Source organism: Aquarana catesbeiana, linkage group LG07 (genome assembly GCF_042186555.1).
Source record: "Aquarana catesbeiana isolate 2022-GZ linkage group LG07, ASM4218655v1, whole genome shotgun sequence".
NCBI lineage: Eukaryota > Metazoa > Chordata > Amphibia > Anura > Ranidae > Aquarana > Aquarana catesbeiana.
In genome coordinates this window covers 338682994-338709572 of record NC_133330.1, presented here as the reverse complement: position 1 = coordinate 338709572, position 26579 = coordinate 338682994, and positions in this window count along the sequence as shown.

Here is a 26579-nt window from a genome sequence, read left to right as displayed (position 1 = left end):
CCATCACACACCAAGAACCAGACCCTGAGATGAAAAAGATGGCCTGTCACACTACTTAGGGCAGGGGTAGCAAACCCCCGGGACACAAAGACTCTTTTGCTGGCACTCAACTCACTCCCCAACAGCCGAGCAGCGCAGGGAAGTGTCAGTGAGATACTAATATATTCCAATCTCAGAATTCCGCACCTGCACTGAAGGGGAAGCACTGCGCCCCCACGCATTGTTAAAGATGGGAAACATTGTTTGGTTCTCTAATTTTGCTGTAGCTGCGATCGTCAGCTTTTGTGATGGGGAAGAGATTGGGTTCAGTTCTGCTGGGTATCTGTTTCCAGGAGGAGGAGGACTGTCTTGGCCACTGCGAAAGCTAATCACAGTCCTGCTAGCCCCATCCACCATCTGGAGGTAGATGACTCGCTTGGTTGCCCCTACCAATCTCAGAAAGAAGAGATTTCACTGTGCTTGAGAAAACTACAATCAGGTGACAGTTTGTGGAATTACTGTTGAGATTCTGGGAACGTTGTTGAAATTATTCCTTAACCTTTGCGTCACTTACTGCTGAACCCTGGCACTCTGTGTCCCTTTAAGCCCCAGCCAGTATTCAGTGCAATGAAAATCATAACCAACCACTTTTTCTCAGCTGTGGGGGCCCAACTTATGATCCTGCACACAGGCCCACTGCTTTCAGAAAATGCCCCTGACCCAAACTCATCTATTCCATATGCTTGTATGTGACATCACATACATAACACGTGGGCTGGATGCGAGAGGTGGATCAGCAGGATGAGTGTGCCAGGACAGGTAGATGTGTCTCATCTCTGCTTGTGGTGGGGCAGATGAGCAGATAAGTTCAGTGTTAGGACAGATGAGAAGATGGTTCAGTGGTGGAGCAGATGTGCATGGAGGTACAGTGGTGGGGCAGATTAGAAACTGGGAACATTGGTGGGGCAAATGAGCAGGGGGTTACAGTGGTGGGACAGAAGAGGTGGGTGGTACAGTGGTGGGGCAGATGAGAAAGGGGGTACATTGGTGGGGCAGATGTGCAGGGGGGACATTGATCTGAGGTGTGAAGGTGCATAAATTGGGGCTCATCTGAGGTGTGAAGGTGCATGAATTGGGGCTCATCTGAGGTGTGAAGGTGCATGAATTGGGGCTCATCTGAGGTGTGAAGGTGCATGAATTGTGGCTCATCTGAGGTGTGAAGGTGCATGAATTGGGGCTCATCTGAGGTGTGAAGGTGCATGAATTGGGGCTCATCTGAGGTGTGAAGGTACATGAATTGGGGCTCATCTGAGGTGTGAAGGTGCATGAATTGGGGCTCATCTGAGGTGTGAAGGTACATGAATTGGGGCTCATCTGAGGTGTGAAGGTACATGAATTGGGGCTCATCTGAGGTGTGAAGGTGCATGAATTGGGGCTCATCTGAGGTGTGAAGGTACATGAATTGGGGCTCATCTGAGGTGTGAAGGTACATGAATTGGGGCTCATCTGAGGTGTGAAGGTGCATGAATTGGGGCTCATCTGAGGTGTGAAGGTGCATGAATTGGGGCTCATCTGTGGTGTGAAGGTACATGAATTGGGGCTCATCTGAGGTGTGAAGGTGCATGATTTGGGGCTCATCTGTGGTGTGAGAGTGCAGGATGTTAATTTCTCACTGCTAAAGTAGTTTACAGCATTTACATTATCTAAAAATCCTTTTTCGTGATTGAGAGTGTGAAGTTGACATTTTTCTGTTATAAAATCGGCACTCCCAATTTCTTTGAAAACATTTTTCCGCACACTGTGCTCAAAAGGTTGCCTACCCCTGACTTAGGGAGTTATTCTGCATCACTCCAAGAGGAGAAATGATAAAAAAAAAAGTGATTTTGATATGTAATTATTATTATCACCATTACAATTAGGCCTAGTACAAATCAATCTTTTATGGGGACTAGTGTTCGGAAAGGACTGTGTAAACTTCAGCACCCAGGGTGTAAAAAATACAACCACGTTTGCTCCAAGAAGTACTGATTTTATGGGATTGATTTACTAAAACCAGTGGGTGCAAAATCGGGCGCAGCTGTGCATGGTAGCCAATTAGCTTCTGACTTCAGCTTGTTCAATTAAACTTTGATCGCTATACAATCACATTATCACAATGTCAGCAAAGCTGTTATGAATGAATTCATCCATAACAACTGTTTCCTATGCTGTGATTGGCCCACAGCCATCACATGGTACAGTACCCTGTACCATGTGATTAGCTGTAGCCAATCACATATCACTAGTAATCACAGCTGTTATGAATGTAACCCATTCATGACTGTACAAAACATTCATGATCATCATTGTAACAGCAAAGTGTAAAAAAAAAAAAAAAAACAGATCACCTCCTCAGAGTAGTAAAGTGTAATGCCCTGTACACACGGCCGGACATTGATCGGACATTCCGACAACAAAATCCTAGGATTTTTTCCGACGGATGTTGGCTCAAACTTGTCTTGCATACACACGGTCACACAAAGTTGTCAGAAAATCCGATCATTCTGAACGCGGTGATGAAAAACACGTACATCGGGACTATAAACGGGGCAGTAGCCAATAGCTTTCGTCTCTTAATTTATTCTGAGCATGCGTGGCACTTTGTGCGTCGGATTTGTGTACACACGATCGGAATTTCCGACAACTGATTTTGTTGTCGGAAAATTTTATAGCAAGCTCTCAAACTTTGTGTGTTGAAAATTCCTATGGAAAATGTGTGATGGAGCCTACACAGGGTCGGAATTTCCGACAACAAGGTCCTATCACACATTTTCTGTCGGAAAATCCGACCGTGTGTACGGGGCATTAGGCTCCTTTCACACTACCGCGACTTCAAAGTCACGCAATTTTGACGCCATTTCATGGAATGCCTGTGTAAACTTAAGGTATATGGACCTCAACTCGCATGAAAGTCGGACCAAAGTAGTACAGGGAATACTTTGAAGTCGGCACGACTTGAAGTCGCACATATATGAATGGTTACCATTGGAAGTTATGGGGAACGACTTGTCATGTGACGTTGCAGTCCCAAGTCGCATGACAAGTCACACAAGTGTGAAAGGGGCCTTATTGTGACACTAAACTACCCTGATAAAAGTATGAAAAAAACATTTTTTTTTAACTTACTGTCACCAGTCAGTGTCCTTGATCACTGCCACAGCAGTCATATGATGACACTGTCTGGTGGCAGTATATATATATAAAAAAAAGTGAAAAACAATTTTTATTCAATTTCTTAATTTTCAAAAAAATTGTGACAAAAAAAGTACATCTTCAAAAAACTCGCCATGCCTTTTACTGAATGCCTCAGACTGTCTACTTTCCAAAAAGGGGTCATTTGGGGGGTATTTATACTATCCTGCCATTTTAAAGCGGATCTCCTCCCAAAAGGGGAAGTTCCACTTTAAGCACTCCTCGCCCCCAAAATATGCCACATTTGGCATGTCATTTTTGGGGGTGGGGAGCTGGTACCTAGTTTTGACAGTTCTCCTTTACCTCTCCCTCATTGCAATCTTCTGGGACATGTCATAGGTCCCAGAAGATTGCCCGACCAATGGGGAGGCGCTGAGCGACTCGCGCATACGCAATGCGCACCCGGATGTGAAGCCGCAAGCTGTCACAGCCAGGTGCCCACACTTGCAATGCTGGCGCCGTGGAGAGGCGAGGGATAGAAGCGAGGGCTCAGGCGGCAACATCGCTGGACTGTGGGACAGGTGAGTGTGTGTTTATTAAAAGTCAGCAGCTACAAAAAGTGTCTTTTAAAAGTGACTTTTAATAAACACAAAAATTTGTGGAACTCCCCTTTAAGAGCCTCAAGAAATGAGATCGGTTGTCAGTACATCAGAATTGATCAATTTTTAAATATATAACATAGTTTGTAGACGCTATAACTTCCACATAAACCAATTATTATATATACGTTATTAGGATTTTTTTTTTCTTTACCAAAGACATGTAGAAGAATACATTTTTGTCTATATTTATGAAGAAATTAGATTTTGTTGGATATGTGATATAACAGAAATCTAAATCTATCAAATACCACCAAAAGAAATGCCTAAAAAAATATATATAAAAATGTATTTTGGGTACAGCGTTGCATGACCAGTTAACCACTTGACCACTGGGCACTTAAACCCCCTTCCTAACCAGACCAATTTTCAGCTTTTGGTGCTCTCACATTTTGAATGACAATTACTCAGTCATGCAACACTGTATCTATATGAAATTTTTGTCCTTTTTTTCACACAAATGGAGCTTTCTTTTGGTGGTATTTAATCACCGCTGGGTTCTTTATTTTTTGCGCCATAAAAGAAAAAAGACCGAAAAATCTGTAAAAAAATACATTTTACTTTATTTCTGTTATAATATTTTGCAAATTAGTAATTTTTCTTCATATATTTTGGCCAAAATTTATACCGCTACATATCTTTGGTAAAATTAACCCAAATCGGTGGATATTATTTGGTCTTTGTGAAAGTTATAGAGTCCAAAAGCTATGGTGCGAATATCTGAAAATTGATCACACCTGAAGTACTGACGGCCTATCTCATTTCTTGAGACCCTAACATTCCAGAAAAGTACAAATACCCCCCAAATGACCCCTTTTTGGAAAGAAGACATTCCAAGGTATTTAGAAAGATGCATGGTGAGTTTTTTGAAGTTGTCATTTTTTCCCACAATTCTTTGCAAAATCAAGGTTTTTTTTTTACTTTTTTTTTTCCCACAAAATTGTCATATTAGCAGGTTATTTCTCACACACCGCATATGCATACCACAAATTACACCCCAAAACACATTCTGCTATTACTCCCGAGTACGGCGATACCACATGTGTGAGACTTTTACACAGCGTGGCCACATACAGAGGCCCAACATGCAGGGGAGCACCTTCAGGCGTTCTGGAGCACCCAGGCCAATTCTGACATTTCTCTCCAACATGTAAAAATCATCATTTATTAGCTAGAAAATTACATAGAACTCCAAAACATTATATATGTTTTTTTAGCAAAGACCCTAGAGAATACAATGGCGGTCGTTGCAACTTTTTATCTCGCACGGTATTTGCGCAGCAATTTTTTAAACGCCTTTTTTTTGGAAAAAAAACTGTTTTGTGCTTTACAAAAACCAAAACAGTAAAGTTAGCCTAATGTTTTTGCATAATGTGAAAGATGAAGTTACGCCGAGTAAATAGATACCCAACATGTCACCTTTCAAAATTGCACGCGCTTGTGGAATGGCGCCAAACTTTGCTACTCAAAAATCTCCATAGGCGACGCTTTAAAATTTTTTACTGGTTACAGAGGAGGTCTAGGGCCAAAATTATTTCTCTCGCTCTACCGATCGCAGCGATACCTCACATGTGTGGTTTGAACACTGTTTTCATATGTGGGCGGGACTTACGTATGCGTTCGCTTCTGCATGCGAGCACACAGGGACAGGGGCGCTTTAAAAATTTTTTTTTTTTTTTTTATTGTTCATTTTACTTTATTTATTTTAGTTTGATGCTTTTTTCCAAAAAAAAAAATTTTTGACCACTTTTATTCCTATTACAAGGAATATAAACATCCTTGTAATAGGAATATGGCATGACAGGTCCTCTTTACAGTGAGATATGGGGTCAATAAGACCCCACATCTCACCTCTAGGCTGGGAAGCCTGAAATAAAAAAAAAAAAAAAACGATCCTGGCTTCGATCGTAGCGGTGAGTCGGTAGAAGCGTGGGAGGGGGGGGACATCCCCTCTCGCCTCCCGTAAGAACGATCAAGCAGTGGAACAGCCGCTATGATCATTCCTATGGTGTAGGGAATCGCCGGCTGAAAAAGCTGATATCTGAATGATGCCTGTAGCTGCACCCATCATTCAGATATCCCCGCACAAAGTCAAGGACATTGTATGACGGCCGGCGGGCGGGAAGTGGTTAAAACGCTTTTTTTTTTTTTTAACACAAAGTTGTCCATTTATACAATATTTCTACCACATAACATGTACATGCCAAAAATGACACCCCAAAATAGATTCTCCTGCTCCTCCTGAGTACGGCGATACCACATGTGTGAGACTTCCACAGCCTGGCCACATACAGAGGGCGAGTACAGCTGAGCATGGCTCAGCATGGCAGGGTATGGCGGGGTATTGCGGAGTATGGCGGGGTATTGCGGAGTATGGCGGGGTATGGCAGGGTATGGCGGGGTATGGCGGAGTATGGCGGGGTATTGTGGGGTATGGCGGAGTATGGCGGGGTATTGTGGGGTATGGCGGAGTATGGCGGAGTATGGCGGGGTATGGCGGAGTATGGCGGGGTATGGCGGGGGCATGGCAGAGTATGGCGGGGGCATGGCAGAGTATGGCGGGGGCATGGCAGAGTATGGCGGGGGCATGGCAGAGTATGGCGGGGGCATGGCAGAGTATTGTGGGGGCATTGCAGAGTATGGCGGGGGCATTGCAGAGTATTGCACAGCATTGGAGAGTATTGTGGGGGTATTGCAGAGTATTGCACAGCATTGCAGAGTATTGTGGGGGCATTGCAGAGTATTGCACAGCATTGCAGAGTATTGTGGGGGCATTGCAGAGTATTGTGGGGGCATTGCAGAGTATTGCACAGCATTGCAGAGTATTGTGGGGGCACTGCAGAGTATTGCACAGCATTGCAGAGTATTGCACAGCATTGCAGAGTATTGTGGGGGTATTGCAGAGTATTGCACAGCATTGCAGAGTATTGTGGGGGTATTGCAGAGTATTGCACAGCATTGCAGAGTATTGTGGGGGTATTGCAGAGTATTACACAGCATTGCAGAGCGTTAGGGATGGCTGAGCATGGATGGATGGATGGATGGATGTCTCTGTGCAGCGCTGTGGGCACTACACATACAGCCCACAGCGCTGCAGACATCCATCCATCCCCCTCCCCGCTCACTGTGTACCGATCGGTACACAGGAGGGGAGGAGAGGAACCGGCGTCATCATATGACGTCCTCCCAGAGTTATCCAACCGCCCTGCAGCCGTCATTCGGCTATGGGCCGGTTGGTAAGTGGTTAAAGTAGCGCAGTGCTGCATAGCAAAAAATGCCCTGGTCATGAAGGGGGTAAATCCTTCCGGAGCTGAGGTGGTTAAAAACAAGTTTTTGTTCAAATGAATAACAGTTCAAGCAATGAAAAAGGTCAGTTCTAATTTATTGGCCATCATTTTCAGCCAGCCTTAAAAATAAAAATTCTTACTGCTTGAAGCCCGTCTTCCGGAAAGATGGTGCGGCTTATGTTTAATAAAGATTATTCCACTATCTCTGCCAAGTTGCTTTTTATTGCTACTAAGCCCCAGCGCTGAAGTTCTGAAGTCACAACAATCTCGGGTTCTAAATTTCAGGAATCTGTCATGTTCATTTATTTGAACAAGAAGCTTAAATTTGCAAAAGCAATCCCTGTTTGCAATTTTAGCTAATAAACTGTCTATTTAACAATTAACCGCTTTACAAAATTAGAAATTGCTGATGCAGCAAAAGGGAGGTGCAAGAAAAACATTATATTGTGCAAAAAATCCTAGTATACTAGTAATATTTCCCTTATATCAACACGCTATACTTTTTGGCATAGGTGTGCACAGCCTATTGCATTATGCTGAGTACACACGAGCAGACCTTTCGACCGGACTGGTCTGACGGTCTATCCAACGTACTTCCGCTGAACTTTCTGAACAAACGGACTTGCCTACACATGATCACACCAAAGTCCAACGGATTCGTACATGATGAAGTACGACCAGACTAAAATAAGGAAGATGATAAAATGTATAAAAAACCCAAAGGTTAACGCTGCGCTACAAACCTAGTAAATAATTGGTATCTATAAAGGATTAACCCTTACAGCCTAAAACAGGTTGATATAAAGATAAACAAAAATCGGAAGTTTAACACTAAATTACCAAAGCAGCCAGCATCAAAAAGTCAGACACAAACTCCAGATATTAGTAGTAAAAACAATGCAGCGCTAAAGGATAACCAATAAGTGAAAGTGTAAACAAATACCAAAAAACTTTGAAAAATAACGAATGACATATTATCATAAACCTAATAACATAAAAAAAACATCCCATAAGATTAATATAATCACTAAAAAATTGTGCATTAAAATAATAAACAAGTGATAGTGTCATATAGGCAGAAAAATATTTATAAGAAATATAATCATACAAAGAGTCTCATCACATATAGTGCAATTTCAAAAAATAAATAAAAAGTTCATAAGCATAAAAAAGCTGATCCAGAATCCGTGATGAGAAAATCCAATCTCCCAAGAGGTGAATGCACCCAAGTGAATATGAGGCTCCTTACCGACTCGGAAGACCACAACGGTCTGACCAGGCATATGGGAGATTAGAGGTATCCCAACAACCTATACCGGCATCTGGATCTGCAGCTAAAACTGTATGGCTTTTGATGACTTTTACTTGCAGCAAGGGGGTGAATGGTGTTGAGGCAACCGAAGTCTGTTTGGAGATTGTATGGGGACGTCTCCTGTTGACAGGCTGCTGAACCTCAGAGGAGAGAAGACATTTGAGTGAGTGTAAAACACAAACACACACAGTAGAACATGCCAGGCACACTTTACACCCCCGATCCCCCCCAAACGCCCTCCAATCCCCCCTCCCCTCCCCCTCCTCACACTGACACCAAGCAGTTTTTTTTTTTTTTTCTGATTACTGCATGGTGTCAGTTTGTGACAGTTAGAAGTGTTAGGGCAGTTAGGGTTAGCCCCCTTTATGTCTAGGATACCCCCCTAACCCCCCCTAATAAAGTTTTAACCCCTTGATCACCCCCCCCCTGTCGCCAGTGTCGCTAAGCGATCATTTTTCTGATCGCTGTATTAGTGTCGCTGGTGACGCTAGTTAGGGACTTAAATATTTAGGTTTGCCGCCAGCGTTTTATAGCGACAGGGACCCCCATATACTACCTAATAAATGTTTTAACCCCTTAATTGCCCCCTAGTTAACCCTTTCACCACTGATCACCGTATAACTGTTACGGGTGACGCTGGTTAGTTCGTTTATATTTTATAGTGTCAGGGCACCCGCCGTTTATTACCGAATAAAGGTTTAGCCCCCTGATCGCCCGGCGGTGATATGCGTCGCCCCAGGCAGCGTCAGATTAGCGCCAGTACCGCTAACACCCACGCATGCAGCATACTCCTCCCTTAGTGGTATAGTATCTGAACCGATCAATATCTGATCCGATCAGATCTATACTAGCGTCCCCAGCAGTTTAGGGTTCCCAAAAACGCAGTGTTAGCGGAATCAGCCCAGATACCTGCTAGCACCTGCGTTTTGCCCCTCCGCCCAGCCCAGCCCAGCCCAGCCCAGGCCACCCCACCCAAGTGCAGTATCGATCGATCACTGTCACTTACAAAACACTAAACGTATAACTGCAGCGTTCGCAGAGTCAGGCCTGATCCCTGCGATCGCTAACAGTTTTTTTGGTAGCGTTTTGGTGAACTGGCAAGCACCAGCCCCAGGCAGCATCAGGTTAGCGCCAGTACCGCTAACACCCACGCACGCACCGTACACCTCCCTTAGTGGTATAGTATCTGAACGGATCAATATCTGATCCGATCAGATCTATACTAGCGTCCCCAGCAGTTTAGGGTTCCCAAAAACGCAGTGTTAGCGGGATCAGCCCAGATAGCTGCTAGCACCTGCGTTTTGCCCCTCCGCCCGGCCCAGCCCAGCCCACCCAAGTGCAGTATCGATCGATCACTGTCACTTACAAAACGCATAACTGCAGCGTTCGCAGAGTCAGGCCTGATCCCTGCGATCGCTAACAGTTTTTTTGGTAGCGTTTTGGTGAACTGGCAAGCATCAGCGGCCTAGTACACCCCGGTCGTAGTCAAACCAGCACTGCAGTAAGACTTGGTGACGTGGCGAGTCCCATAAGTGCAGTTCAAGCTGGTGAGGTGGCAAGCACAAGTAGTGTCCCGCTGCCACCAAAAAGACAAACACAGGCCCGTCGTGCCCATAATGCCCCTCCTGCTGCATTCGCCAATCCTAATTGGGAACCCACTGCTTCTGCAGCGCCCGTACTTCCCCCATTCACATCCCCAACCAAATGCAGTCGGCTGCATGAGAGGCATTTTCTTTATGTCCTCCCGAGTACCCCTACCCAACGAACCCCCCCATAAAAAGATGTCGTGTCTGGAGCAAGCGCGGATATAGGCGTGACACCCGCTATTATTGTCCCTCCTGTCCTGACAATCCTGGTCTTTGCATTGGTGAATGTTTTGAACGCTACCATTCACTAGTTGAGTATTAGCGTAGCGTACAGCATTGCACAGACTAGGACACACTTTCACAGGGTCTCCCAAGATGCCATCGCATTTTGAGAGACCCGAACCTGGAACCGGTTACAGTTATAAAAGTTACAGTTACAAAAAAAAGTGTAAAAAAAAAAAAAAAAAAAAAACACAAACAAAAATATAAAAAAAAATAAATAAATAGTTGTCGTTTTATTGTTCTCTCTCTCTCTATTCTCTCTATTGTTCTGCTCTTTTTTACTGTATTCTATTCTGCAATGTTTTATTGTTATCATGTTTGCTTTTCAGGTATGTAATTTTTTATACTTTACCGTTTACTGTGCTTTATTGTTAACCATTTATTTGTCTTCTGGTACGCCATTCACGACTTTGAGTGGTTATACCAGAATGATGCCTGCAGGTTTAGGTATCATCTTGGTATCATTATTTTCAGCCAGCGGTCGGCTTTCATGTAAAAGCAATCCTAGCGGCTAATTAGCCTCTAGACTGCTTTTACAAGCCCCCCCCCACCGTCTTCCGTGTTTTTCTCTGGCTCTCCTGTCTCAACAGGGAACCTGAGAATGCAGCCGGTGATTCAGCCAGCTGACCATAGAGCTGATCAGAGACCAGAGTGGCTCCAAACATCTCTATGGCCTAAGAAACCGGAAGCTACGAGCATTTTATGACTTAGATTTCGCCGGATGTAAACAGCGCCATTGGGAAATTGGGGAAGCATTTTATCACACCGATCTTGGTGTGGTCAGATGCTTTGAGGGCAGAGGAGAGATCTAGGGTCTAATAGACCCCAATTTTTTCAAAAAAGAGTACCTGTCACTACCTATTGCTATCATAGGGGATATTTACATTCCCTGAGATAACAATAAAAATTATTTTTAAAAAAAAAATGAAAGGAACAGTTTAAAAATAAGATAAAAAAAGCAAAAAAATAATAAAGAAAAAAAAAAAAAAAAAAGCACCCTTGTCCCCCCTGCTCTCGCGCTAAGGCGAACGCAAGCGTCGGTCTGGCGTCAAATGTAAACAGCAATTGCACCATGCATGTGAGGTATCACCGCGAAGGTCAGATCGAGGGCAGTAATTTTAGCAGTAGACCTCCTCTGTAAATCTAAAGTGGTAACCTGTAAAGGTTTTTAAAGGCTTTTAAAAATGTATTAATTTTGTTGCCACTGCACGTTTGTGCGCAATTTTAAAGCATGTCATGTTTGGTATCCATGTACTCGGCCTAAGATCATCTTTTTTATTTCATCAAACATTTGGGCAATATAGTGTGTTTTAGTGCATTAAAATTTAAAAAAGTGTGTTTTTTCCCCAAAAAATGCGTTTGAAAAATCGCTGCGCAAATACTGTGTGAAAAAAAAAAATGAAACACCCACCATTTTAATCTGTAGGGCATTTGCTTTAAAAAAATATATAATGTTTGGGGGTTCAAAGTAATTTTCTTGCAAAAAAAAAATAATATTTTCATGTAATCAAAAAGTGTCAGAGAGGGCTTTGTCTTCAAGTGGTTAGAAGAGTGGGTGATGTGTGACATAAGCTTCTAAATGTTGTGCATAAAATGCCAGGACAGTTCAACCCCCCCCCAAATGATCCCATTTTGGAAAGTAGACACCCCAAGCTATTTGCTGAGAGGCATGTCGAGTCCATGGAATATTTTATATTGTGACACAAGTTGCGGGAAAGAGACAATTTTTTTTTTTTTTTTTTTGCACAAAGTTGTCACTAAATGATATATTGCTCAAACATGCCATGGGAATATGTGAAATTACACCCCAAAATACATTCTGTTGCTTCTCCTGAATATGGGGATACCACACGTGTGGGACTTTTTGGGAGCCTAGCCGCACACGGGACCCCGAAAACCAAGCACCGCCTTCAGGCTTTCTAAGGGCGTAAATTTTTGATTTCACTCTTCACTGCCTATCACAGTTTCGGAAGCCATGGAATGCCCAGGTGGCACAAAAACCCCAAATGACCCCATTTTGGAAAGGAGACACCACAAGCTATTTGCTGAGAGGTATAGCGAGTATTTTGCAGACCTCACTTTTTGTCACAATGTTTCGAAAATTGAAAAAAGAAAAAAAAAATTTTTTTTCTTGTCTTTCTTCATTTTCAAAAACAAATGAGAGCTGCAAAATACTCACCATGCCTCTCAGCAAATAGCTTGGGGTGTCTACTTTCCAAAATGGGGTCATTTGGGGGGGGGTTGTGCCACCTGGGCATTCCATGGCCTCCGAAACTGTAATAGGCAGTGAAGAGTGAAATCAAAAATGTACACCCTTAGAAATCCTGAAGGCGGTGATTGGATTTCGGGGCCCCGTACGCGGCTAGGCTCCCAAAAAGTCCCACACATGTGTTATCCCCATACTCAGGAGAAGCAGCTAAATGTATTTTGGGGTGCAATTCCACATATGCCCATGGCCTGTGTGAGCAATATATCATTTAGTGACAACTTTGTGCAAAAAAAAAGTGTCACTTTCCCGCAACTTGTGTCAAAATATAAAATATTCCATGGACTCAAAATGCCTCAAAGCAAATAGCTTGGGGTGTCTACTTTCCAAAATGGGGTCATTTGGAGGGGGGTTTATGCCATCTGGGCATTTTATGGCCTTCAAAACTGTGATAGGTAGTGAGGAGTAAAATCAAAAATTTACGCCCTTAGAAATCCTGAAGGCAGTGATTGGTTTTCGGGGCCCCGTACGCGGCTAGGCTCCCAAAAAGTCCCACACATGTGGTATCCCCATACTCAGGAGAAGCAGCTAAATGTATTTTGGGGTGCAATTCCACATATGCCCATGGCCTGTGTGAGCAATATATCATTTAGTGACAACTTTTTGTAATTTTTTTTTTTATTTATTTTTTTTTTGTCATTATTCAATCACTTGGGACAAAAAAAATGAATATTCAATGGGCTCAACATGCCTCTCAGCAATTTCCTTGGGGTGTCTACTTTCCAAAATGGGGTCATTTGTGGGGGTTTTGTACTGCCCTGCCATTTTAGCACCTCAAGAAATGACATAGGCAGTCATAAATTAAAGGCTGTGTAAATTCCAGAAAATGTACCCTAGTTTGTAGACGCTATAACTTTTGCGCAAACCAATAAATATACACTTATTGAAATTTTTTTTTACCAAAGACATGTGGCCGAATACATTTTGGCCTAAATGTATGACTAAAATTGAGTTTATTGGATTTTTTTTAGAACAAAAAGTGGAAAATATCATTTTTTTCAAAATTTTCGGTCTTTTTCCGCGTATAGAGCAAAAAATAAAAAACGGCAGAGGTGATCAAATACCATCAAAAGAAAGCTCTATTTGTGGGAAGAAAAGGACGCAAATTTTGTTGGGGTACAGCATTGCATGACCGCACAATTAGCAGTTAAAGCGACGCAGTGCCAAATTGTAAAAAGTGCTCTGGTCAGGAAGGGAGTAAATCCTTCCGGGGCTGAAGTGGTTAAAAATAGAAAATAAAAGATAAATAGAAAAGGCAAAGCAAAAAAAAAAGAGAAAAAAAGAAAAAGAGAAGGAAGGAAGGACAAACTGAAATGTTCTCCAAGTTCCTAAAGCTGAATTTCATATCGCCACCCACCTCACCACCTTATCCAATCAGAGAACGCTTTGCTTTCATTCAGAGCATGCAAATCATTCTCTGAATGGCATATGCTGAACAGCCAACCTCCTGTGTTTACAATGCAGCAGGGCGTTGCTCTCCTCTCTCAGGCTCGTTTCACACCTATGCATGTTGCTTTTGAGCGTTTCTGGAGTTTTTTTGTGATGCTTGCCACGTTTTTGAGCAGCGTTTTAGCAGCGTTTTTGTGGCGTTTTGAGGGGTTTTTTTTACAGTTTTTTTTTAGACTGTATACAGTCTAAAAAAAAATTTTAAAAAACGCCAAAAACGCATCAAAAACGCCTGCAAAAACTCTGCACTTGCGTTATTGATGCTGGTCCATTGAATTCTATTACATGCAAAACGCTGCATTTTGCATGAAAAAGTCCCTGACCCTTTCCAAAAACGCAGAGGTACAAAAAGGCATTGATGTGAACATGTTCCATAGGAACCCATGTTAAAAAATTCCCATGCATTTCTGCAAAATGCAAAATGCATCAAAAAACGCGCTAGTGTGAATGGAGCCTAATAGGACATAGAGGCACCAATGGGGGTCATTAGCTCCTGTTGCCGTCAATCAAACCTTGTGAGTAGGGGTCAGCGTTCTATGGGCCACTCAGAAGTGAAAAGGCACCAGGAGCGCCGGCGGGGGAACCCATAGGGGAGGGTTCAGGGCCACTCTGTGCAATACCATTGCATAGAGCAGGTAAGTATAACATGTTTATTAAAAAAAAAATGAATCTTTAGAATCACTTTAAGGTCTGTTTTTAAAGCTGTTGTGTTAAATATCATTATAATTCTTTCCTTCTCTGCTTGATGTCTACCATTTTGCCAGTTTGTCAAATGTAGAAGCATAGAATTAGCATTAAGGTGCCTAGAGGCATTTACAATGCCACTGCTGGATTGCGCAGGAACCAGCGATTGGATCATTATTGTCCCAAAAACAATACAAAAAAATGCCTGTTCATCCAACATGTTTTACTGCACCAATGAAGAGGGAAATGGGTGCACTCCGTTGACATCAATAGAGAATATATCTCAGAGGAAAATAATGATTGACAAGGACTCCAGATCAAATTTCTTTGCAAACATTCTGCAAGTCTGCTGCAAGTTCTGGTTCAGTTATGTTGTGCAATAGTCCTCCCACCACAGGGGGTCACTGTGGCTGAATTTCCATGCTGTAGACTTGCAGAGCTCTTGCTGTAGACTCACCACTGCAACTTTGCTCTTGCTAGAGACTTGCCACACGAATTTGCTACAAACTGAAAAAGTGTCAACTAGAACTTGTGCTTCAAGTGCTCTGTAAGTGTACAACGTGCCAGTGAAAATGTGCAGCGAGTTAACAGACTTACAATTCAACACTTCCACAAATTTGTGGCAAGTTATCCTTGCTATCTGGGTAGCCTTTGTAACAGGTGTAAAATGTATCTAAAAAGCTACCTGCATGCACACTATAACATATATCTTGTGTGAATGACCCCTAAAGCAGTAATACAAAACTGATGGACAGGAATGCCAACTGCCCGCTAAGAAAAGGATTTTACAAGTAGTAAATAGTCAATAGACCACCTAGAAAAAACATTTTACATTAAAGAGAACCTGTGTCTAGACTATGCACATGAAAGCAGTAGTTCTGAAAGGGTAGTACAGGCACTTTTAAAAAATACCTCATTCACCTCTGCAGCTATAGATATTGTGAAAAAATTAATCTTCAAAATATACAACAGAGGCATTGAAATCTTAGCTCTTTTCCTGTTGCTGTCCATTGCAACAGGATCTTGGCCTGCCAACCCTCCAATGTTAACACACAGCAGATGCTTTTAAGCCTGCTACACACTCTGAGTTTTTTTTTTTTTTTGCTGGGTTGAACGGAAACTATCCGCTCCAGATAGAGCTGATGTACTAATGCTCCAACATTAGTACAGCAATCTCCCCCACTTAGCTGCTGCGTTCTGACCAGGAGAGGGCCCCCCCCCCCCCGCCAGAACACTCCGGTCACCACCATTGGCTGAGAGCACTGACCGGGAGTCGGTCGGCTGCTGGTTTCCCAGCATGCTTATCTGACAGAAGCTGGCCAAACGTCTGGCTTCTGTCCGACCACCTGCCATACGCACGGGCTATATGTCGGCTGGTTTTTATTGAACTGGATGATGTTGCCCAGCATTTGGCCCATGTGTACGGGGTTTTAGGCTAGTAGAAACTGACTAAATTCTATACTTAGAGCCTGCGTTGTAATCTTTGAGAACTACTTCACACTATATGCAGATAAGGCAGATAAGGCTACATTCACATTTGGCCCCGTGCGATCTGCTGCTGCTGTGAGTGGCTAGTTGCGGCCACCAAGCCCGATTAATGAAATTACAGGTCACCAGCTGCCGCAGCTATTATTGTCCTGCGGTGATCGCTGTTGGATGCACACAAAGTGGGAAAGTGTTCTGTGCCAAGACAAGCTGCAGTTACTATGGAATCATTTCTTTCTAAGCTGTTGTTGGATTTGCCGCATGGAGAGAAGAGGGGTGCAGGTCCACAACTTCATGACTAGACCTTGTAAGCACCTATCTACAAAGCCCCAAATATATTTTATCCCATGGGGGGCCTAAACAATATATAACAAATTGTAACGATAGTTCTTTAACGCTCATAGTCTGGGCACAAGCAGACATTAAGAACAGGATTTTCATGGTTGTGTTAATCTCTGTGCTACTTTTCAGACTTTTTTGAAATCCTGCCAAAAAAAAAACTATGCAGATTTAGGGAAAATGGGCCTTCCCCTGTTGTTTGCACTCCTTGTGCACAATTATCATTGTTAATATTCCAATAAAGCTTCTTAAAGTTCCGGAATTGCGGTGGATGTGAATTTCCCGCAGATCCCAACGCAGGCACTGTGTCAGTGTGTGCAGGGTAGCGGGTCATTTCATCTCTAAGTGCAGATAAAAAGCCATATTTCTACCACAATCCATCATGCAGATGAGGAAATTGCTTTCTATACTACCCATCGAGCTAGCAGCGTGGATCGAGAGGGTATGGGGAAAAAGAGGCGAGAAGACTGCTGCGCAATTCGGATGCGCAGAGAAAGGCGGAATGTTTGTTATCAACCAGTGTGGGGTTTTACCACATCTTTTCATCTTCTAACAACTAATACACAGTCATCTAATCTGCATGTGTGGATCTTTTCCCACCACCCGGTAAGGCAATAATATGGACCAAAGACCAAACAGGTAATTTGTAATGTGTGTTCCAGGTTCTATGTAGCCAAAACTACAATGCACGCCATGTATCTAAATTATTGTACAGCTTTTTTTTCTTTTTGCTCCTTCCTAAAGCAGCCTGTAAAAGGAAGATATATGGGTTCTGAAGGTGCAAGATCCAGGGCTGGTATCCCAAGTTTACAGCCAAAGAAGTGTAATCTTCAGACCCACATGCTTGGTTTTGGTCAGTAAATCAAGGATGAAGTTGACAGTCCAAACATTTTCTCCTTCAAAGATAAGGTGGTCATAGCAGCTTCCTCCAACCAACAGGTTCTCATGTATATCTATCTATCTATCTATCTATCTATCTATCTATCTATCTATCTATCTATCTATCTATCTATCTATCTATCTATCTATCTATCTATCTATCTAGAGAGAGAGAGAGAAAAACATACAGTGCCTTGAAAAAGTATTCACACCCCTTAAAATTTTCCACATTTTGTCATGTTACAAACAAAAATGTAAATGTATTTTATTGGGATTTTATGTGATAGACCAACACAAAGTGGCACATAATTGTGAAGTAGAAGGAAAATGATAAATGGTTTTCAACATTTTTTTTTACAAATAAATATATGAAAAGTGTGGGGGATATTTGTATGGCACCCTCCTGAGTCAATACTTTGTAGATCTTAAAAACTACGGGATAATGGTGTTGTGGTAACTTGCCAAAATAAAAAAAAAAAAAAAAGCATAATAATATTATTCTTGATATCACTAAAAAAAAAAAAAAAAAGCCTTTGAAAATTAGTTTGCAATAACTCCATCAGTATCACCAGCAAAGCAGCTTCATTATTATGCCATTAAAGAAGAAGAAAATTGTGCGCTGCATTTCGAAATTTCATAATTTGCCGAGTCACGAATGTTAATTCTCCATTACGAGCGCTAGTTTACATGACCGACCGCTTCTGGCTCGTCCTTTCTTCCGAGCATGCGTGTTTGTACTTTGGACTTTGTACACAAGTCTGTCGGACAACACGCCCAGAAAATCCAACAACAAACATTTGTCTGTGGATAATTTGAAAACCTTCTAGCCAACATTTGTTGGCAGAAAATCCGACAATTGTCCAATGGAGCGTACACACGGTCGGATTTACCGACAACAGCCTATCATCGAACATTTCCCCTCGGAAAGTCCGATCGTGTGCACGGGGCTTAAGATGGTGCTGTTGGGGACCCGCAGTGGTAAGAACTGGTTTCAGGAACACAGCGCTGGACCCTAAGCACTAGCAAGTACCTGATTTTTAAAAGTCAGCAACCACAGTATTAATAGCTGCTGTGTTTTAAAAAAATAAAATAAAAAAAAATAAAGTTCCTCTTTTCACCACCTTCCAAACACTGATGAATGTGTGAACTGACCCTGTATTGCCAGGGTTAGGGAAAAAAAAAATAACACTTCAGACGAAGGAATGCGGGGTTTCACAGGAAAGAACAAACCCTGTAAAAAGTTGGACTTCACAATAATTTTCTAGATATACTGGCTGCTGGTGATTAGTCCAGCTCTGGACGGAGGCCCATTTTTAGCAGCACTAACAGTGAAACACTTTTCATAAATCTTGCCCAAGATTTGGAAATGAGCATCGAGCAGCGTCCCGGAAATATCCAAGCTTGCTCTTGATTAACAGCTCTCAGCTAGTGTATTCCTGTTTGTTTGGCTCATAGGAGATGCAATGCCCAAGGCTATGGCACTTTCTCTCCAGACAGGCTCCAACTATGAAATACAGCGGACCGTGCTTGCAGTTTATATCCGCTGGGGTGATTAATAACACAAGATATCAGCAGAAGAGAGGGCACCATGCACATTCAGCATTTCCCAGGGCTGTCATGCCATCTTTTGACTGGTCTTTTATTTCTCAGATAAAATAATGTTAACATTTAAAGCTGAACTCCAGGCACAAAAACGTATATATTCCATCAAAAGCTACACGGGTAGATTATAAACCCATTTTGTGTGCACCAAATGTCTTTTCAAACTCAGATACTGCCTTGTGAAATTAGCAGTGACGTCATCACTGTGCTATACATAGCTTGTGCAGAGAGCAGTGCTATGGGAGGTGACAAGCAGCTCCACCCACCGCAAGGAGAAAACTACAGGAGGGGGTGGAGACAAGACCAGTCATCCCGCACACAGAGAGAGAGCAGCAGTGACTGGTCTTTCCTACAAGAAGCTCCTGTAGGCAAACTTTCACACTGTATTACTGGAAAGATTCAAGAAGAATACACATGACAAATGTAGTCGGACAATATTAGCTTATCCTGGGGGTCGAATAAACATTTTTTAAGTTTTGGAAAAAAAAAAGGTTAATGGTTAAACCAGTACCAGGAGGAGGTCCCCTCCTGTCTATTTGCATGGTGACTGGTGTTACTGGGACAGAATGTGACAAGATGCCCAAACTACGACTGCCCATGGAACAGAAGGAGAAGAAAAATCCTCCAATGGGACAAAGCAAAATTTCCCCAGCACACTTTCTAACTACACTGCACAATTACAAAGGTTTTTGTTGCACACGTTGGCAAATACATACAAGGCCACATTGATGAATCAGGGCACCGCTGCAAAAGTGCAGACATATACTGACAGCAGACATACAGTGGGGCAAAAACGTATTTAGTCAGCCACCAATTGTGCAAGTTCTCCCACTTAAAAAGATGAGAGAGGCCTGTAATTGTCATCATAGGTATACCTCAACTATGAGAGACAAAATGTGGAAACAAATCCAGACATTCACATTGTCTGATTTTTGAAAGAATTTATTTGCATAATTATGGTGGAAAATAAGTATTTGGTCACCTACAAACAAGCAAGATTTCTGGCTCTCACAGACCTGTATCTTCTTCTTTAAGAGGCTCCTCTGTCCTCCACTCATTACCTGTATTAATGGCACCTGTTTGAACTTGTTATCAGTATAAAAGACACCTGTCCACAACCTCAAACAGTCACACTCCAAACTTCACTATGGTGAAGACCAAAGAGCTGTCGAAGGACACCAGAAATAAAATTGTAGACCTGCACCAGGCTGGGAAGACTGAATCTGCAATAGGCAAGCAACTTGGTGTGAAGAAATCAACTGTGGGAGCAATAATTAGAAAATGGAAGACATACAAGACCACTGATAATCTCCCTCGATCTGGGGCTCCACGCAAGATCTCACCCCGTGGGGTCAAAATGATCACAAGAACGGTGAGCAAAAATCCCAGAACCACACAGGGGGACCTAATGAATGACCTGCAGAGAGCTGGGACCAACGTAACAAAGGTTACCATTAGTAACACACTACGCCGCCAGGGCCTAAGATCCTGCAGTGCCAGACGTGTCCCCCTGCTTAAGCCAGTACATGTCCGGGCCCGGCTGAGGTTTGCTAGAGAGCATTTGGATGATCCAGAAGAGGATTGGGAGAATGTCATATGGTCAGATGAAACCAAAGTAGAACTGCTTGGTAGAAACACAACTCGTCGTGTTTGGAGGAGAGAGAATGCTGAGTTGCAACCAAAGAACACCATACCTACTGTGAAGCATGGGGGTGGCAACATCATGCTTTGGGGCTGTTTCTCTACAAAGGGAACAGGACAACTGATCCGTGTACATGAAAGAATAAATGGGGCCATGTATCGTGAGATTTTGAGTGCAAACCTTCTCTCATCAGCAAGGGCATTGAAGATGAAACGTGGCTGGGTCTTTCAGCGTGACAATGATCCCAAACATACCGCCCCCGGCAACAAAGGAGTGGCTTCGTAAGAAGCATTTCAAGGTCCTGGAGTGGCCTAGCCAGTCTCCAGATCTCCACCCCATAGAAAACCTTACGAGGGAGTTGAAAGTCCGTGTTGCCCAGCGACAGCCCCAAAACATCTCTGCTCTAGAGGAGATCTGCATGGAGGAATGGGCCAACATACCAGCAACAATGTGTGACAACCTTGTGAAGACTTAAAGAAAACGTTTGACCTCTGTCATTGCCAACAAAGGATATATAACAAAGTATTGAGATGAACTTTTGATATTGACAAAATATTTCCACCATAATTTGCAAATAAATTCTTTCAAAAATCAGACAATGTGATTGTCTGGATTTGTTTCCACATGTTGTCTCTCATAGTTGAGGTATACCTATGATCACAATTACAGGCCTCTCTCATCTTTTTAATTGGGAGAACTTGCACAATTGGTGGCTGACTAAATACCTTTTTGCCCCGCTGTACATATAATAGAGCAAACAAGCCTGGCAAGTAGCCTGTTGCAAGTAGCAATATCAGACATCCAGATTCTCTCTAGGTGGCTGAAGACCCTCATTGTGTGGTTGTAACAAATCCAACAAATTGACAAGGCAGAAAGATGGTGGCAGTGGAGGGGTGGTTCGGCGCTTCATGGTGGACCAGGCCCTACCCTACCCTGAGTTTTTCTTTTCTAATGTGGGGCACAGGTCTTCTATACTGATGTGACAAATCATTAGCAAGACCTCATCTGGAATATGCAGTTCAGTTTTGGGCACCAGTCACATGGCTCTGGCCAGTCATAGAGCCGGAGTCTGCGGCCCCGGAAGGAAGAGGAATGAAGATGGATGCGGTCACCAGCAGGGACAATGCAGGCTTTGTTTCCAGGTAAGTGGCACACAATGGGGTAGTATACGAAGCATACTACCCCATTGTGCCTTTACTTTGCAGGGGAACAAAGAAGAAGTAAAACACCCATCAGGGTTTACTTCCTCTTTAATACAGGGAATGCATAAAGGTAAAAAAAAAAAAAATTGGAAATTTAGAACCACTTTAGGCCAATGATCAGATATTTTGCCAATATTTAGAGATGTGCAATTAGAGTTTTTATGATGTGTTGCATAAGATTATCTCTGTTATTTGAACTGCTCATCCTTGCAAAAGTGGATTTTGTTCCAAGAAACGTGTTGGATAAAAGCTATCTTATGCAAAATAATCTGTGATGTTTGGCAAGTAACTATGAGATTGTAAACACGTCTTTCACTTTTGTTTTTTAAATAGGGGAAAATATGAATGTTCTCCCTTTTTTGATATTCATAAATGAAACAATGAGATACGTTTATTTATGTGCCATTGATTGGTCTGTGTGCATGCTCAAATATACATTTTTCTTTATAGTTTGAATAGCAAAAAGAAAAGTAGACGTGAGCAGGGAAATTCACAGAACAATACATTTCCCCAGCACACTCACCAGATGGTCAGCAAAAAAACAAGCAAACGTGAAGCGAAATGGGCGGATCCCAATCCTATGGTAGCGATCTTTCCTGAGCCTGGACCGGCTCTGTGATGTTTGAGTTTAATAAACACTAGGGTTGCACCGATACCGTTTTTTTATTGGCGAGTATGCGCACTGATGCTTTCGGTCAAGTACTCAACAATACAGAGTATAATACTTTGCAGGGAAATTTGCATCATTACAAAATCATTTGCTGCAAATCGTACTACAAAGAATCACAGGCGATTTGAACAGGAATGTGGTGCGATTCCTGTCCGCCACTTCCCCCACCACTCCTGTGTGTGCATGTGTATAGAAAGAGAAAAGCGCCATCTAGTGGGCAGTTTAAAAAATGTTAGAACTCACAGTACATATCTGGCCACATGCTAAATAATTTACACAGGTGTCCTGGCCTGCCAATGATAGCAAATCAGGGTCCCTGGAGGCGCTCACAGGGCTGGAGGAGATGTAGAGGCGGTCCGCCCCCAAGCTGACATCACTTGTGCCCTATACCCAGGGGGACCTGAAACTTCTCCTCCAGCTCTGTGAGCACCTCCAGCGGCCCTGATTTGCTATCTTTGGCGGACTGGGACACCTATGTAGATTATTTAGCATGTGGCCAGATATGTACTGATATTTCTCATATTTTTTAAACTGCGCACTAGATGGCGCTTTTCCCTTTCTCCACACACGCACACACATGAGCAGTGGGTGAAATCACATGCGATTCGGACAGGAATTGAACCGCAGTCCTGTTTAAATGGAAAGCAAATCTTTGCAGTGCGATTTTCACCCATTCATTTTGTACTGACGCAAATCGCACCTCAAAGTTTCGGCTTTGGTATCAGGAGCATTCGGGCGAGTACCGATAATCACGCAAATTCTTGGTATCGGCACTGATACCGGTAATGGTGCATCGCTAATAAACACCTAAAAATGTAATTTTATGCACTCCATAATGCACTGCCTCATCTATATATAATCCATACAGGCTTTATTTTGTCCACCATGTTTATTTAGCAAGGTTTGCCGATGCACAATCGTATTAAGCACAGAAAGCATAATTTTGTCTGTTTCCAGGTACTTTTCTCAAATTACTGTAGGGCACCAGAAAGCGCGGTCCCCATAGACAAAGGCATAAAGACGAGAGAGCTCTGAGATGCTATGTAAATGAATTACGCTAGCAATTACAATGTAATTTCCTCCTGCAAAGTGACACTTAGGGGTATATCCATCAAACCACGATATTATCTAACACGAGTTGAAGGGAATGTATCATTTAGAAAGAGAAAAGTATAGCTTGTTTATTTAGACTTCCTAAGTACATGTTGGCAAGGCAGTTAGCTTAATTTTCGTTGGAGGCTGTTCAAAATACACATTTAGAAAATAAAAACTAAAAAACACGGTCATCGTCCATTTTTTCCATGCTGCTTCCAACACCGATGTGGCATTCCGACCAACCCTCCAAAACATGAGCTGTTTTCGTGTTTATTGACTTCAAGAGGCTGGCAATTCATATTTTAATTTTCAGCGGTTTGGCTTCTTAGATATTAGGACAGGTTTGCAGTAAGAACTAGTTGGGTTATCCTACAGAACTATACATTAAAGTGACACTAAAGCTTTGTTTTTTTTTTTGTTTTTTTTTTTAAATAACAAACATATCATACTTACCTCCACTGTGCAGCTCGTTTTGCAGAGTGGCCCCAAACATCCTCTTCTGGGGTCCCTCGGCAGCTCTAGCAGCTCCTACCCGCATTAGAAGCGCTCTCCTGGGGGGGTTACCTTGCGGGCGCACTCCTGAGTCATTCATTCGCCGTCCATAGAAGCCGAATGTATGACTCGGCCCCGCCCCCCGGGTCATTGGATTTGATTGACAGCAGCCGGAGCCAGTGGCTGCGCTGCTATCAATTTATCCAATCGGGACCCGAGACACCGGCTTTTGCTGGTGTGCTCGTCCCCGGATTGAGATAGAGGGGGTACAGGTACATAAAACGGGGGCTCGGGGGGGCTGCAGCGTTACAGGAGGTTTTTAAACCTCGAAGGTTTACAACCCCTTTAACCAATATCCCTATATATAGAAGTTCTTTCACGCCAACTGTGCTTTTTTATTAGTCTCCTTGGAGATCTATGAAGAATACCAACCATCATATACAGTGAATACAGATGCATTTTACAAAGCATTTCAAATTTGTCTAGTGTTACACTGTAACTAAAGGCAAAACATTTATTTTAGTTTTGAATAGCAGTGGGAAAGTATTAGAACTGGGGTAGGCAACCCTAGGGAGGTGGAGAGCTACCCTTACAGCATGGGGGAGATCGCCAAAGTGCACAGGGTGGGATTTACTAAAACTGGTGCACACAGAATCTGGTGTAGCTCTGCATAGTAACCAATCAGCTTGTAGGTTTTAGGCCGGGTTCGACACGACAGCTGTACGACTGTGGATCCGACATCCATCCGACTTCAATGAACGGGGATCCGACTTTGATCCCGACAATGCCAGGCACTTTGTGTCTGGTATGACTCATTAGGGGAAACTCCAAGCGAAATAAAAAAAAAAAAAAAAAAAAAAAAAAAAAACGGCATGGGTTCCCCCTCCAAGAGCATACCAGGCCCTTCGGTCTGGTATGGATTTTAAGGGGAACCCCAATGCCAAAAAAACGCCATGGGACCCCCCCCCCCAAAATTCATACCAAACCCTTATCCGAGCACGCGGTCCGGCAGGTCAGGAAAGGGGATGGGGACGAGCGAGCGAACCCTCCTCAACCATACCAGGCCGCATGCCCTCAACATGGGGGTGTGGGTGCTTTGGGGCAGGGGGGGTCCTGCCCCTGCATTCATTAGGAGCACACAGGGGCCCCCCCTATCCATGCGTCTGGCCCCCTGATCTACATACAGGCCGCTCGATTCATGGATTCCAATAGTGGGGGTGTGTTTTTTTTGAAGCACGTGGCTTCAAGCAATAGGCTTCAAAAAAGGGTGGGCTCGGGGGGGGCAGAGCACTGTGCCCCGATTCCAACCAGTTGTGTGACAATAGCGAATTAATATTCACTGTCGCTACACTGATCCTCCTCCCGGCCAATCAGGAAGCGGGTCTTGAGACCCGTCACCCGATTGGCTGAAAGGACAGGCGATCTCATTGGACACCTAGGAGGAGGAGTGAGGAGCCGCACGATGGAAGCCGCAGAAGCTGAGAAGGAGAGGACACAGGAGCCGCTGCCTGCAACCCGCCCACCGCCGAGGAAGAGAGGACACAGAAGCCGTTGCCCGCAACCCGCCCACCGCCGAGGAGGAGAGGACACAGGGGCTGCTGCCTGCAACCCGCCCATCGCCGAGGAGGAGAGGACACAGGGGCCGCTGCCTGCAACCCGCCCTTCCGCCGAGGAGAGGACACAGGAGCCGCTGCCTGCAACCCGCCCACCGCCGAGGAGGAGAGGACACAGGAGAGGACTTAGTATGAACAACAGATCAGTCTCCTCTCCCCTGACAGCACAGAGATCTGTCTGTTTACATTGACAGATCTCTGTTCTGTTTCTAGCGATCGCGGGTGCCTGGCGGTCATCGTGACTCCGGTGGCGTGCCATGGGCGCACGCATGCTAGTGGTCTGAAAGCGAGCCGACGTATAGCTACGACGGTTCGCCCAGGGGAGCCAACCTGCCGCATTATAACTGCGGCGGCTGGTCGGGAAGTGGTTCACTCTGTTCTCAGGTACATAAGAGCTGGGGGAGGAGAAGCAGCAGCACACTGAGCTTGCCAGTGAATGGCTGTGCAAGACAAGTCTGATCATTGGAGGAGAGCACACTGAGTTCCCAGCACAGCAAGAGAACTGGTCATGGTGTGCTCTCCTGCTTAGTGCGGACAGTTTCTAATCGGAAAGAAGAGGGACTGACAGGAACACCAGGGAATTCACATTAAGGAAGCAATACAAAGAGAACAGGAGACTTCCTCATACCAGTACATGGTATAGCAGCCACATATCAGGAATATGAAGTGTTGGGGTAACAAACACTTTAATTTTTATAAATGGTCACTTAGGCTGCATACATCTAAATTCAGGAAATGGTAAAGTAACACGTGGCCACTAGTCCTACATTGCACGTGAGGAGGATGAGGGCCTGCCCACAAGCAAGAGCGTCAGGGAGAAGAGCAGAGCACCAGATTGAGAAATAGGTAAGTATTATACTTTATTCCTCTACCCCTAGAGTTAGCCCG